A 12,809-nucleotide genomic window follows, 5' to 3' on the forward strand; every position below is an offset into this window, starting at 1 on the left:
ATTAAAGACTCATCCTAAAGACCAAATTTTAACTTAATCATTCTTCTAAAGAGTTTATCTCCTGATGTAGTCACATTCCAGATGGTGGGAATAAAGGCTTAAACATATGAATTTTGGAAGGAAATATCATTGAGACCATAATTGGAGTCATCTGGAAAGTCAACACTTCCTTTTCTTAACTCTTTAAGAATTTTACATTATAACTGGCAAATGTATACAATAGTAGATTATGTGAGCTTTTTTATATTTCAGTATACTAAATATTCATCACTACTTCACTAATATAGACAGATATTTCTGCTTGGTTTTTACTGCTGAGTAGATAATCCAGTCACATTGGTTGCTATAGATGGATCCAATTGGTTCTTTCAAAAAAGTTTAAATGCAACTAAGTCCAGAAAAAAGGAAACACATCTATTACTCCTAGAGTCAATCCTAAATTATCAGCCCTACAAAATATATCATAAAAGAATGGCCTTTTAGCAATAAATTTAATGTAATATATAAACATATTGATTTTTAACAGTGAATACCTGAAACTTATATAGTGTTATAATGCAGTGTTACTTTAACTAACAAGTAAATATAGACATATATGACTCCTGATAAAAAAGAAACTAAGTTTTGAATTGTTGTATAACACTATTTAATTGCTTATGAAAATGAAAGATTTTACTCTGAGAGTCTAAGCAAATAAACCTCACAAAAACTGAATGATCAATCTAAATTCTCAGCAAAACTAAATGGTCAACAATTTCTAAATTATCTGACATAATCTTTTGGTGCTGAGTAATAATTCCAAATGTTTGAGAAAAGATCTCAAGAGAATAAAATGAGAATTGCCACATCAAAGCTTCTATGTTTATAAAAGAAACAGCTGTGTCTGAGGACCCTGAGGGCAACGGATTAATACTCAGTTTATCTTTATAAAATGGAGTTAGGAATTTGAACATGTTCAAGAGAAAATAAAATCAGCCCATATCCATTTAAAATGATCTTTACAGATGCCATGTAAATATATACCAATCAGCTTTGCGATTTATACACCACATAATTAGTTCAGGCTTTTAATGCCAAAAGTATGTTGTAATTCTACTAAATTTAAATTGGGCATGGTGGTAAATTAGAACAAATATTCCAAAATGATAGCTTATTTAGCACGTTCACACACACACAGTCACATACACAGAGACAACAGAATCAAACTATGCAAATCTGGAAAGAATTAAATCATCTCTTTTTTGGCAAACCCAAAGAAAAAGTTCACAAGAAAACTAGTTTTACATTTAGTGTCTCATAAACCATGCACATAAGGAAAAAAATAATGACAAAAAAAATGCTTTCTATATATCTTTTGTGGCAATCACACGATTAGTCTTCAACATATTGTAAAGATATCCAAATGTTCTTTATCTACTTTACTAAATGACAAGTATTTTAATTCCAGATGGTACATATTACACAATATCATTCATTAAACATTGTGTGAGTCCAAGCACATAAAACTCTTGCAAAAAAAATGTTGTGCTCTTGAAGTTACTAGTTACTATTTTGTCATTTCCCCGCCACCCCTTTTTTTTCCCCAAAGGGTGATGGTATTAATTTCTGTTAATGCTATATCTAATGGTTTCTTTGAAAAGCAACAAAGATTCAGTTATCACTAATATTCTTTGCTAAGTGGAAAGCTAGCCTTTACTCATGGTTCATTTATTGAGCTACGTACTTTTTTTTAGGAGAATGTCAGGGGCACTGTATCATAGTAGCTAAAATTTTCAAAAGCACCCAATATGCCAAAATACCAAAGTAACTATATCAGTCTAATTGAAGTAGAAAATAATGTGTCAAGAATATTGTGAGTTTTTTTTTTTTTTTTTTAAAAACAAGAAATTAGAACTAGAAATCCTACCAGAGTCTTATCTTAGTAGTCAGGTTCCTGTAATCAATGAGCTCATTGTTTAAGCAAGGATAATCTAGTCACTAAAGTTATGGCTGAGATTAAGAAGGAAAATAGGCTTCAAGAAAAAAAAAAAAAGGCTATTACTTTGAATTACCAAATTAGTAAATACATTGAAAACAATAAATAGTAAAATTGTAAACAGATATTTCACCTACGCTAACAAATCAGTCAAATATATAGTAAATAAAAATCAATGTTATTTCTTAGTCTGGAAAGCAGAATGATTGCAGAATCAACTAAGAAAAAGAAAATCAGTCTGCTTCTCTTTGATTTACTTCATTCACAGCAAACAAGCTCTCACATCCTGTAGTTGGTGACAAGTAAATAACATTATATATTTTTTGCCACATCACTGGCTGTTTGCATAATTTCAGCCAGCATCAACATAGCTAGATTTTAACTTTCTCTAATTTTAACTTTTTTTCTGTTGAAGGAGAGTAATAATAGTTGCTAAAACAGAAATGGCTATGTGATGCTGAAATCCATTCCCAATCCAACTTTCTAATTTCTAATTCTTTACAGAAACTGGAAAGTCTAAACACTCACTGTCCATTTTTTTTTTTTTTTTGGTCCTAATTTTAGTTGTTCCTACAGCAAATTCTGAGGCAAGGGTGTTGGTGTAACTCATTATTAGACGTAATTTCAGGCAAAGCTTTAGGGAGGAAGTGAATGAAGGTAACAAAGGATGTGCTATGAGGAATTACCATGATGGCAAATGGGACTCACTGTGGGGAGACTCTGAAAGACTACGGAAAAGACTTCTGGCAATTTTAAGGTGAAGGGAGAGGATATTGGGGTGTTCACATGACTACTCCCACTCGTACCAATTCAATATTCTATCTCTGTGAATTGGGCAACTGAACATTGTGAATAATTGGTGATGACACAGTTTGAAAACTGTCATGAACATTTTAGCACTGTTTACTACATGTGTTTGTACAGTATTGCAAATTTGTCCTGGTAGTAAAGAGTGTAGAACTGATCAGGAAAAATGGGTTTTATCTCATCCTGCCTTTGCCCTCTAGTTGACAACAACCTGGAATAGTCTTTCTGTCTGGGCCTTAGAGTTTTGTCATGTGAGAAATGATGAGCTGAATTATTGATGAAACTGTTTTTCCAGTTCTAAGTTCCAAGAACATGTGATTAAGTGCATTTTTATCATGTTTACAATAACTTTATTCTTTTCCCTGTCAGGCACTAAAAACCTTCAATGCCACATTTATCGTTTTTCATTAAATAGAAAATAGAATGCCTTTCCAATGCCAGAAAGCCATTTGTAAAAGGAATAAATTAACATGGCTAAAGCAAAATCTTTCTTCAGGAGAAATCAAATTATCTGTTAAAGTAATTGCACATAGTTCACACAAATTTTCATGATAGTTCATGTCCTATAAGCAACATTACTTCAAGATTTGAAGTTAGTGAATGTTTAATTCTGAATTTTAAAGAGATACCATGTGTAAGTAATAAACCTAGAATTCCAGCCAAACTAAATCCTAAAGAAAAAAAAAAAAAGACAGGAAAAAAAAAAAACACCCTTATGGTTAAAATTGTTTCCTAAATAACCATATTATTGATGCCAGATGTTAATGAAATGTTAATGAAAACAGAAGATAAAGAATTTTTGCAGGGAGAGAGTCTCATTTTAAACAGTAGGAACTTAATTTATGAAAATAGTCAGTAAAAGTCTGGTTAGCCAATAAGCCTTCTGTAACATATTAAAATATTTTCTATTCACAATCAACATTTATATAGTCAAAAGCTTTTTTACAGGAAGAAATAGGTAGCTTTCTTGGATGAAAGACTTAGACTGCTAGAGGTTAGAAGTTTTGTAATTAATGGACAAAAAGGTTGCATTTGAGGGATTCCTGGGAGCTTTTCCATTATCACATTTTCTTTTTCCACAATGATTAGAGTCTCATTTATAATTTGTTTACCTATGGCTCCAAATCCTGTCTTTCTCAAACCATATTTGCTACCAAACCATAATTGTTACCAAGCCATTTTTGCTACCAAACCATTTGCTATCAAACCATATTTGCTACCAAACCATATTTCATAGCTTTTGTAGCATTTTTGTCTGATTGTTGCTTTACAAAACACCAATGTAGTAGTCCCTCACTTATTTTTGGTACAAGTTCTTTACTGATTTCCTCCTCATTCATCAACATATTCTCTCACTCAACCATTCCTTCATCCATCCATCATCTCTTCATTCAGTGTATATTTAAATGTTTACCAGGAAGTAATTACATTGGTAGGAATTAAGAAATATACAAAGAAACATATATAGGCCTGCTCTTGAGGGTGTCTGTCTGGGAATTTTCATGCAGGGTAGATATAATAAAAGAGTAATTCTATAATTGCTGTTAATGAACCCCAGCGTACTTCTTTCTTTCAATCTGCAAGTACTTAAAAATCTGCCACAGATAGAAACACTTGACTTGAATCTTGAAGGTGTGAAGTTTTGCAGGGAATGATCTAGCATAAAGGAGGTGGAAGGGCCTCCCTGGTGGTGCAAGGGGTTACGATGCAGCCTCTGAAGCTATCCACAGGCTCTGTAGCACGAGTTTGATCCCCAGCCAGGGAGCTACCCAGATGGTGCAGCAGACTTGTCTCACCCGCTGCTCCCCTCAGCAATGTATTTCAGCCATTCTGCATGTTCTGTTCCCCACTCTGTCTCAGGTGACTGCTATAACCTCCCACACCTCTGGCCTGTACCCTAGTTCTTGTATGCATAAATAAATCTTAAAAAGAAGTGGAATAAGTCAAGGGAAATATAGCATGTCCAAATAATAGATTCATATTTCAAAGAGGTTAATGCTATTTCTCATTCTTTGTGCTATTATTATTGCATATATCTACACGTTATATCTCCCATGATACAGTTTAATGATTTTTGTTTTATGGTAACATATAGTTCTTTAAAATAAAGTTAAGGAAATATAGTCTATGTTTGTTTATATATTTATTTCTAATGTTCCAGCTTCAAATTTTTCCTTCAAAGGATTTTCTTTCATATTTCTTATAGTTTTGTGGAATACAAATACACTTATTTTTCACTTATTGAGATGATCTTTATCTTTATTTTTGAAGAATTTAATTTTCTGAATATAAACCTCATGGTGGACATCCTTTCACCACTTACAAAATAACACTTCACCATCATCTAACTTCTATTGTTTTTGATGGAAAGTCAGTTGTTATTTGTATTATTAATCCCCTATGGTTATTGTAGTTATTTTCTGATTACTTTTTGAGATTGTCTGCTTATTTTTGGTATTAAATTTCAGCATGATAAAATTTTCTCTCCTTTTCTTTACATTTATCATGCTTTTCTTTACATTTATCATTCCTAATTCCCAATGTGAAAAAAAGAAATATGATCTTTAGGGAGGTAACAGACACTGAATTATGTCATACGGGTGAGACTTTAACTCATTAGATCTGGTGTCTTTTGTTTTTAATTCCCTCTTGTTTCTTTGATATAATTATCAAGATTCAGAATTTTCACATTAAAATTTTACTTTATACATGGCCATTAAATAAAATCTTCAGATGAAAATGTCAATTTCATTATTTAAAATGTTTCTGTAACTGGCACCATGCTGTGCTGGTTGGAGAAGTGTTGGAAATTTGACTGTTTCATTTAAAGCTTTTAATAGTTTGTTTCAATAAGTCTCTTGTGGATGCAAGTGAAATAGAATTATTCAGGTTATCATAAACTAAAATGCAGCATTTTGTACAGCTACAAATGGACCCAAAGAAGTCTGACACTCAGCCTTGTAACTGGAAGTGAGGAACAATGGAAAAACCACTGCAGTGCTTAGCCCCACAGGACTGGAACTGGAGTCTAAGGAGCTCTGGAGGATCCAATGGTAACCAGCAGTTTACAAGCCTCCAAACATCTGTTCTTCATTCTTTTCCTCAAATCAGTATGTTTCCTCATAGTTTTTGCTCCCTCATAACTTTGATTTCTTTATGGTTACTCATGATTTTCTTTGATTTAAGGATGCCTTCTCTGTTGAGGTTGAGCTTCAGATTTCTTATAATTTTTAGCATTTTTTTCCTGTATTAATTGGTATATTTTAAATTATAATAGAAATCTGAACCAAATTTATATAAAATAAAAATAGTAAGAGTTTGCCATTGAATTCAGGAGTGGTTGTTGCAGGGGTTCAAATGATACTGCTCTATCTTATCTCTGTCATCTATGTCTATATCAGACCAGTTGTTGCATGCGATGGGCCACACTGATATCACCAGTCCGAAGCTGCAATCATATAATCTTAGTGAATCAGTTTTAAAAATGCATAATTAATAATTCCAACAAAATATCCACAAGAAGTACTCAGTTTGACTCTACTTGACATATATTCCCATCTCTGTACTGGTCGTGCGTCAGATCTATGGACATCAATGTGCCAGCAGAGGCAGGGACAGTATCAATCCCTCCCAAATTTCAATTGATTTCTGCTAAGTAAATTTATTATACTTCTAGAAGAAATGTGGGAAAGGCAATGGACATAAACACAAAGCAGGTCAATAATTCCTAGTTCAAATTTCTGACAATAATTACTTTGCCACTTAAACCTTAGTCCGGTGCAATTGCACTATTCCTATATGCAGCATTTAATCATGGTCTAGGAAGAAGTACTAAGAGTGGTATTGCATTGCCCAATGCCAGGTTTACAGAGAAATCTTGTGATAAAAGCTCTAAGTGGAATTTTTTTTGAGTTTATGAGCTTGGCAAATATCATAATTGTCATATCTAGTTAAAATTAACTATTATTTCAATTGAAGAAAGTCAGTTATACTTATTTTATAAACTTAAAACTTTTTCATTTCTATCAAATACATGTATAAATAAATCTATGCCTTAATTTTTTTATTACAATGACAAAAATTACAAAATGTGGGCATTTTTGTAAATATGCTGGCACATTCTATGTTTGATTAGGTTTAATATTCAGGTGGGTTAAGGAAGCAGAAACTTCTTTAATCAGCAAATTGTCTCTTAAAGGAAATATTTGGAGCCTTGGGTTGACGGCGATTCATTTCATAAAATTAAACCACCCAGAAGTTATAAATCCTTGTTGAAACCAAAGATAATACTTAATGCAAAAGTTATCATTAGACATGCAAAGTTGTAGAAAACATTGCATCCAGAATGGGTCTATGTTATTGTACTAAACTTCAGTGTGTGCTTAAATTCTGACTGTCCTTATACTTAATCTTGTAGTGTTCAAAACAACAAAATGTGCCAAGAAAAAATTACAGAAAATTTTAAATAGGAAAAAATACACCTTGTAAAATTTATTTTATTCTGAATTTAATCTAAAGTAGGGTATGAACTGGCACAGATAGTCTTCATTAAGTATTTTAAATAATAACGATTGGGGCATACACAATTTAAATACCAAGCCATATAAAATTATTATTTCATTCAGAAAGCTAAACACAAAACAATGACTTTCCTTTTCTGTCTATGTGTTAGGAAAAGATTTAACTTTGAAATGAAAATTCTAAATTAAGTATTGAATAATTCTAAAGGTTTTGCAGTAAAATTAAAAGGAAATTCCCTTTCCTCAATTGAAATTTCCACATGCATTCCTCACAATAACAGACATGATGGGACTCATCTACTTAATGTAAACACTGTGTAAACACAATTTTTCCATAAAGTTCATGAAAAGTTCACCCTGCTTTAAAGCTCATCAGCACATGTTTGAAATATTCCACAACTCTTACCTTCATTAAGAAAGAGCAACAGAAGACTCAAACTGTCACTACAAACTTCCCCTCACAGTGTTTTTAACTTGGCTGTGTTCCATACAAGTCCTTTTAAACAGCAGTGATGTCAAATTCATCATTTAGTTTCTCAGGTATAATACTTGCTAACTCTTCATCTAGGATTCCATGTGAGAAATAAAAAGTGAGCTCAGGATAGAGCTTGTTCCTCTGATTGCACCAGTATGCTGGTGACCACCGCAGTGTTGGAGCCTTCCCTTATGTTTAACCAGTTTCCCACTGAACACACAAGCCTGAATCTAAAAATCAGGTGACCTTCCCTAAGCCTTCAAACTGCAATGGTTCCAATTTCCCATCTGCTCACAGAGCCTTTCTCAAATATCCCTGATGAGCCCCTACCTTGCTGCTGTTACCTCTGCCGGAACTCCAGAGATCGACACATAAGCTCTTTGACTTAAAAAAGGAAATGCAGGGAAAATGGTGGGTGGTATGTTATCTTGTTTTAAGTGTGTTTAATTTCTTTTTAAAGGGAGTAGTGAACTTGAGAAAGGCAGACAGAAAAGAGTTGGATTTTGAATATGCTTCTACTTTTGTTGTTGTTTTTCCTTTCAAGCACAGTTTTTTTTTTTTTTCCTCTAGATAAAACCCACTCTCAGATACCTGTTCTTAAAACAAAAATTTGAAGCTTCTCCTATACTTTCTTCCACCCCTCCTTTCAGTCTCCAGTGATAACTAGTTTATCTGAGCAGTCTTATTTCAGGATATCAACTGGGTGTACCCACAAGGCTTCACAAAGAGCTCTGTCTTAACACGTCAGCAATTTGCATGGTTAATAATAAAGGAGTAATTAATTTCTTACATTTTGACAGTCCCAGTATCTGGGACTTCCTTGGAAAGTGTACCGGAATTAGCAATAGTGGTCAAGGAGGAATTCATCACTACAGGGATATCCAGTAAATAATCCAGGGAAGAGCATCAATTCTAATAAGAATCATGGCAAGTTACTAATAATAGCTATCAATATAAAGATATTAGTATTTATTAAATGTTTCAGGTACATTAGAAATTGTGCTTATAATTTTGCATGTAATATATCACTTAACTGTAAATTCCTCATATTCATTCTTTGAAGGTACTATTTTTCCTGTTTTACGGGGTAAAAAGCTGAGGTAAAGAGAGAGTAAATGACTTGCAAGGCTACTTAGTCAGTGAATATTGAATTCTGGGGCTTTTCACCCTGTATAAAAAATTAAATGCCTTGAAGTCCTTAGATAAACATCAGTTATAAGAGGTTGTGGTAGATGACAATATGTGTTGACTATTATGCAATGATGTCCAATTGTTTGGCAAACACTAGTCTGTATGTTGTTGCAGTGGCAAACCTGCAGGCTGGCAAGGCAGGGAGGCTGGGGTCTGAGGGGTTGGGGGGTGATGGTTTATTACCTGGGATCTCTCTCACCTCTCTCGCAGGTCGACTTGTGGTCTCGCCTCTTCTGTAGTCATTCTACTGTCCTCTCATAGCTGTTCTCCTGGAGCCAACCTTCTCTGAGAGACACCGCCCTTACGTCCCCTGGCCTCTAGGCCCAAGTGTGCACACCACGCATGCGTGCACACCCATCCTCCAGGTGTCCTCAGTTAGGCACGTGTGCCCTCCGCCCTCACTCCCAAGAGCCTTCTGCATCAACATGATCAAGGCTGCAGGTGATAGCCACAGAGGCCAGTAGTGTAAAAAGCCTGATTAATTCCTTTACCCTACAGTTGCTTTGAAAGCATTTTGTAAAAGAGATCAGTTGGCTACATCTCATCAGTGAAATGTCTTCAAGGGGAAATTGAGATTTTTGAACAGAAGAAATCCAGACACAAAAGTATAATTGAGAAATCCTCTCTAAGTTTTCAACTTGCCATTCTGTCCTATGAATTTCAGACACAACATCAACTACTGCCTGAATTTCCAGCAGTTTCTTAAAATAAATCTCTGTAGGATATATACTACATTCTTTTGTTTCTGATTCCCTGCAGAATCCTGGCTGAATCGGGCACTCACACCTGCCTGCACTTATGTCATATGTATGGTAACACTTAAGGCCAGGTGTTGGCCACAAACCTGCTTACAATAGACTTACAACAGAACCATGAATAAACTACTTGCTGACTCTTGTCATGATAATCCAAAGAAAATTCTTCATGTACTTCCACAAATCCTACACTCTGCTAATTTTTGAAACTATACATGCCCTTAAAATTTCCTGCAACTTTGTATCCTTTGGTGGTACAAGGGGTTAAATCTCAGCACTATGAAGCTATTAGCAGCCACTGCATCATGAGTTTGATCCCCGGCCAGGGAGCTGACCCACATGGTGCAGCAGACCTCTCCTGTCTCACCCACTGCTCCCCCTCAGCAGTGTATTTCAGTAGACCTGCCTGTTCTGTCTCTGGTGAATCTTCTCACACACACCCCCACCCCACCTCTGGCCTACACCCCAGCTCTTGTATGCATAATTTTTTAAAAGATTTTTTTAAAGATTTATTCATACAAGAATTGGGGTACAGGCCACAGGTGCAGGAGGTGAGAGGATTCACTGGAGACAGTTGGGGAACAGACCAGGCAGATAGACAGAAGTACACTGCTGAGGGGAGCAGCGGGTGAGCCAGGAGAGGTCTGCTGCACCTTGTGGGTTGCTCCCTGGCTGGCCAGGAATCGAACTCGTGCTGCAGAGGCTGTGGACAGCTTCGCAGCACCGTGCCTAAGCCCCTGCGCCACCAGAGAGGCCCCATAAATAAATCTTAAAAAGAAAAATAAAATTTTGGGTAACTTCAAGATATCACATTAGTTGTCGAAGGATAAATAATCCTCCCATGATCCCATCAGCCACAAAGCCCCACACATATGCTCCCAAATTCTTCTTGATTGAGGTGGATTTAGTTGCCTTCAGTGAGACTTCATTTGAATATCCCCTGAGAGGTATTTAAGAATTGTGCATTTGCTTTCCTAGATGACTTTTAAATTCCTGGTCATTCTGGAGATTCAGAGGTTCTATGAGAAATCTTTGTAATGATTTGTTCAGGTTTAAAGAGAGTCACTCTCACAGTTCTTGCTCAAGTTCTGAAAAGTTGGGTTGACAGCTAAAAACACAACACATTTGTAAGGGCCGGACCTGGACACAGTGCAGGTTTTCTGATCCCATGCAGACTGGGTAAAGGAGGAGTCAGAGTCCTCAGTAGTTCTGCAGGTTTTTTATTGGGGTTCACCAGGCATATGGCAGGCAGGGGTGCTGGCTGGGGGCCTGGGAGGCTGGCAGGCCTCCCAGCCCCCAGCAAGTCTTCACTCTATCTGGGCTCTCTGGCGTTCGTTCTGCTGCTTCTCGGCTTCTCTTTCGGCTTCTGCTTCGGTTTCTGCTGCTGCTGCTGCTGCTGCTGGCGTCCCCGTGACGCCGCCCTTAAAAAGCACAGTCTTAGCTCAACTGAATCCCATCTACCTATGCTCACACCCTATTCCAGGTGCCCGCCATCAGGCATGCATTCAGGACAAGGATCCATCATCTATCCTGATGGCGGAAGGGCAGAAAAGCCTGACATTTTCTTTACCCTACAACATTCAATTAATTTGAATTTTGGGTCAACAATTTTTTCATTTTTATTTTTTAGTTTTTTGAATGAGTTAATATTGGTTTACATTGTTGTTTCCACTATAGAAGTGTAGGCTGCCTGCCCCTTCAAGCATCATTGCCATAGTATGCTCACCACCAAAGAACTCATGTTTTTAGTATAAATATATCCCAAAGATTGCACAAGACATACTTGGTGTAATGAAACCAAAGCGACCACATCTTGTATTGGTGTGTAATGGACAGGAATGGGCACAGGGCAGATTTTCTATGATCCCAGAAGACGGGGTAAGGGAAGAGTCAGAGTCCTGGAGCCCTCAGTGGCTTTCCAGGCTTTTATTGGGATTTACCAGGTACATGGCAGGCAGGAGTGCTGGGGGACCGGGAGGCTGGCAGGCCTCCCAGCCCCCAGCAAGTCTTCACTCTTTGTGGGCTCTCCTGCATTTTCTCTGCTCTCCTGCTTCTCCTGGCATCCCCGTGACGCCGCCCTTAAAAGCCCAGTCTTAGCCCAGGTGAATCCCATCTGCATATGCCCCCCACCCTACTCCAGGTGCCCGCCATCAGGCATGCATTCAGGACCGCAGGCATCCATCATCTATCCTGATGGCGGGAGGGCAGGAAAGCCTGATACTTTTATCTTATCCTACATGGTGCCATCTTACGTGTGGCCTGTAATTGCCCTCCCTGAGAAGACAGCCAGTTTCTACCTTGTTCCTTTCATTTGTATCAACCTGAATTCATGATCCATACATAACTCTATGTATCTTAGCAGAACAAACTGTGCATGACCTTACCCCCAGGTCATGGGGTGTCAATAGTCTCACAGTAGAGTGCCCACCCATATTAGGCAGGGTATAGGAAGATTCCCATTTGTGGGGTGTATACTTCTTGACCCAATTTCTATCAATAGCTGGTGTCAAGGACTGGTGTAGGAAAGTTGTCCTTAAGAAGCTTTAATTATAGTTAAGAGATATGCCTGCTTTGTTCTTCAAACGCAAATCACCTTCTCAATTTGGAGAATTTTCATTCACTCCACAGCCTCCCAAATCATTATAATTGGAGGAGCCTGAGACAAGGAGAGAAAAACTTAGTAGCCATTTTTAAAAGGTGTATTGGATAAACAGGATCACACTGAGCTAATGAGAGCTGTACACTGAAATTATCTTTTTCTTAATTAAAGCAACTTTGCATTATGACACTTAAAAAAATAAAAAATAAAAGGTGTATTGGGTGCTAGCTCAAGCTGCAAGCACCAAGTGAAATAAATAGTTGAGGCATAGAAAGAGTAAAGGTTGGATGGTGTTTTGGAATCAGACTCAAGCTTAAAGCAAAAAGCCCATTCACTTACATCAGCTGTGAAAGCCAAGATGTAAAACACATCATCTTGTAAACAAATACATGAATTAACTTATTCAATTCAGAACAAGTGATTTAAACAAGTTAGACAACATAAAGTTAACTTCAGCCAAGAGAAGACTGGATATTAATTGTAACTG

The sequence above is a fragment of the Talpa occidentalis genome, unplaced genomic scaffold (genome assembly GCF_014898055.3).
Source record: "Talpa occidentalis isolate TD23 unplaced genomic scaffold, MPIMG_talOcc4v2.1 talOcc4.16, whole genome shotgun sequence".
Classification (NCBI taxonomy): Eukaryota; Metazoa; Chordata; class Mammalia; order Eulipotyphla; family Talpidae; genus Talpa; species Talpa occidentalis.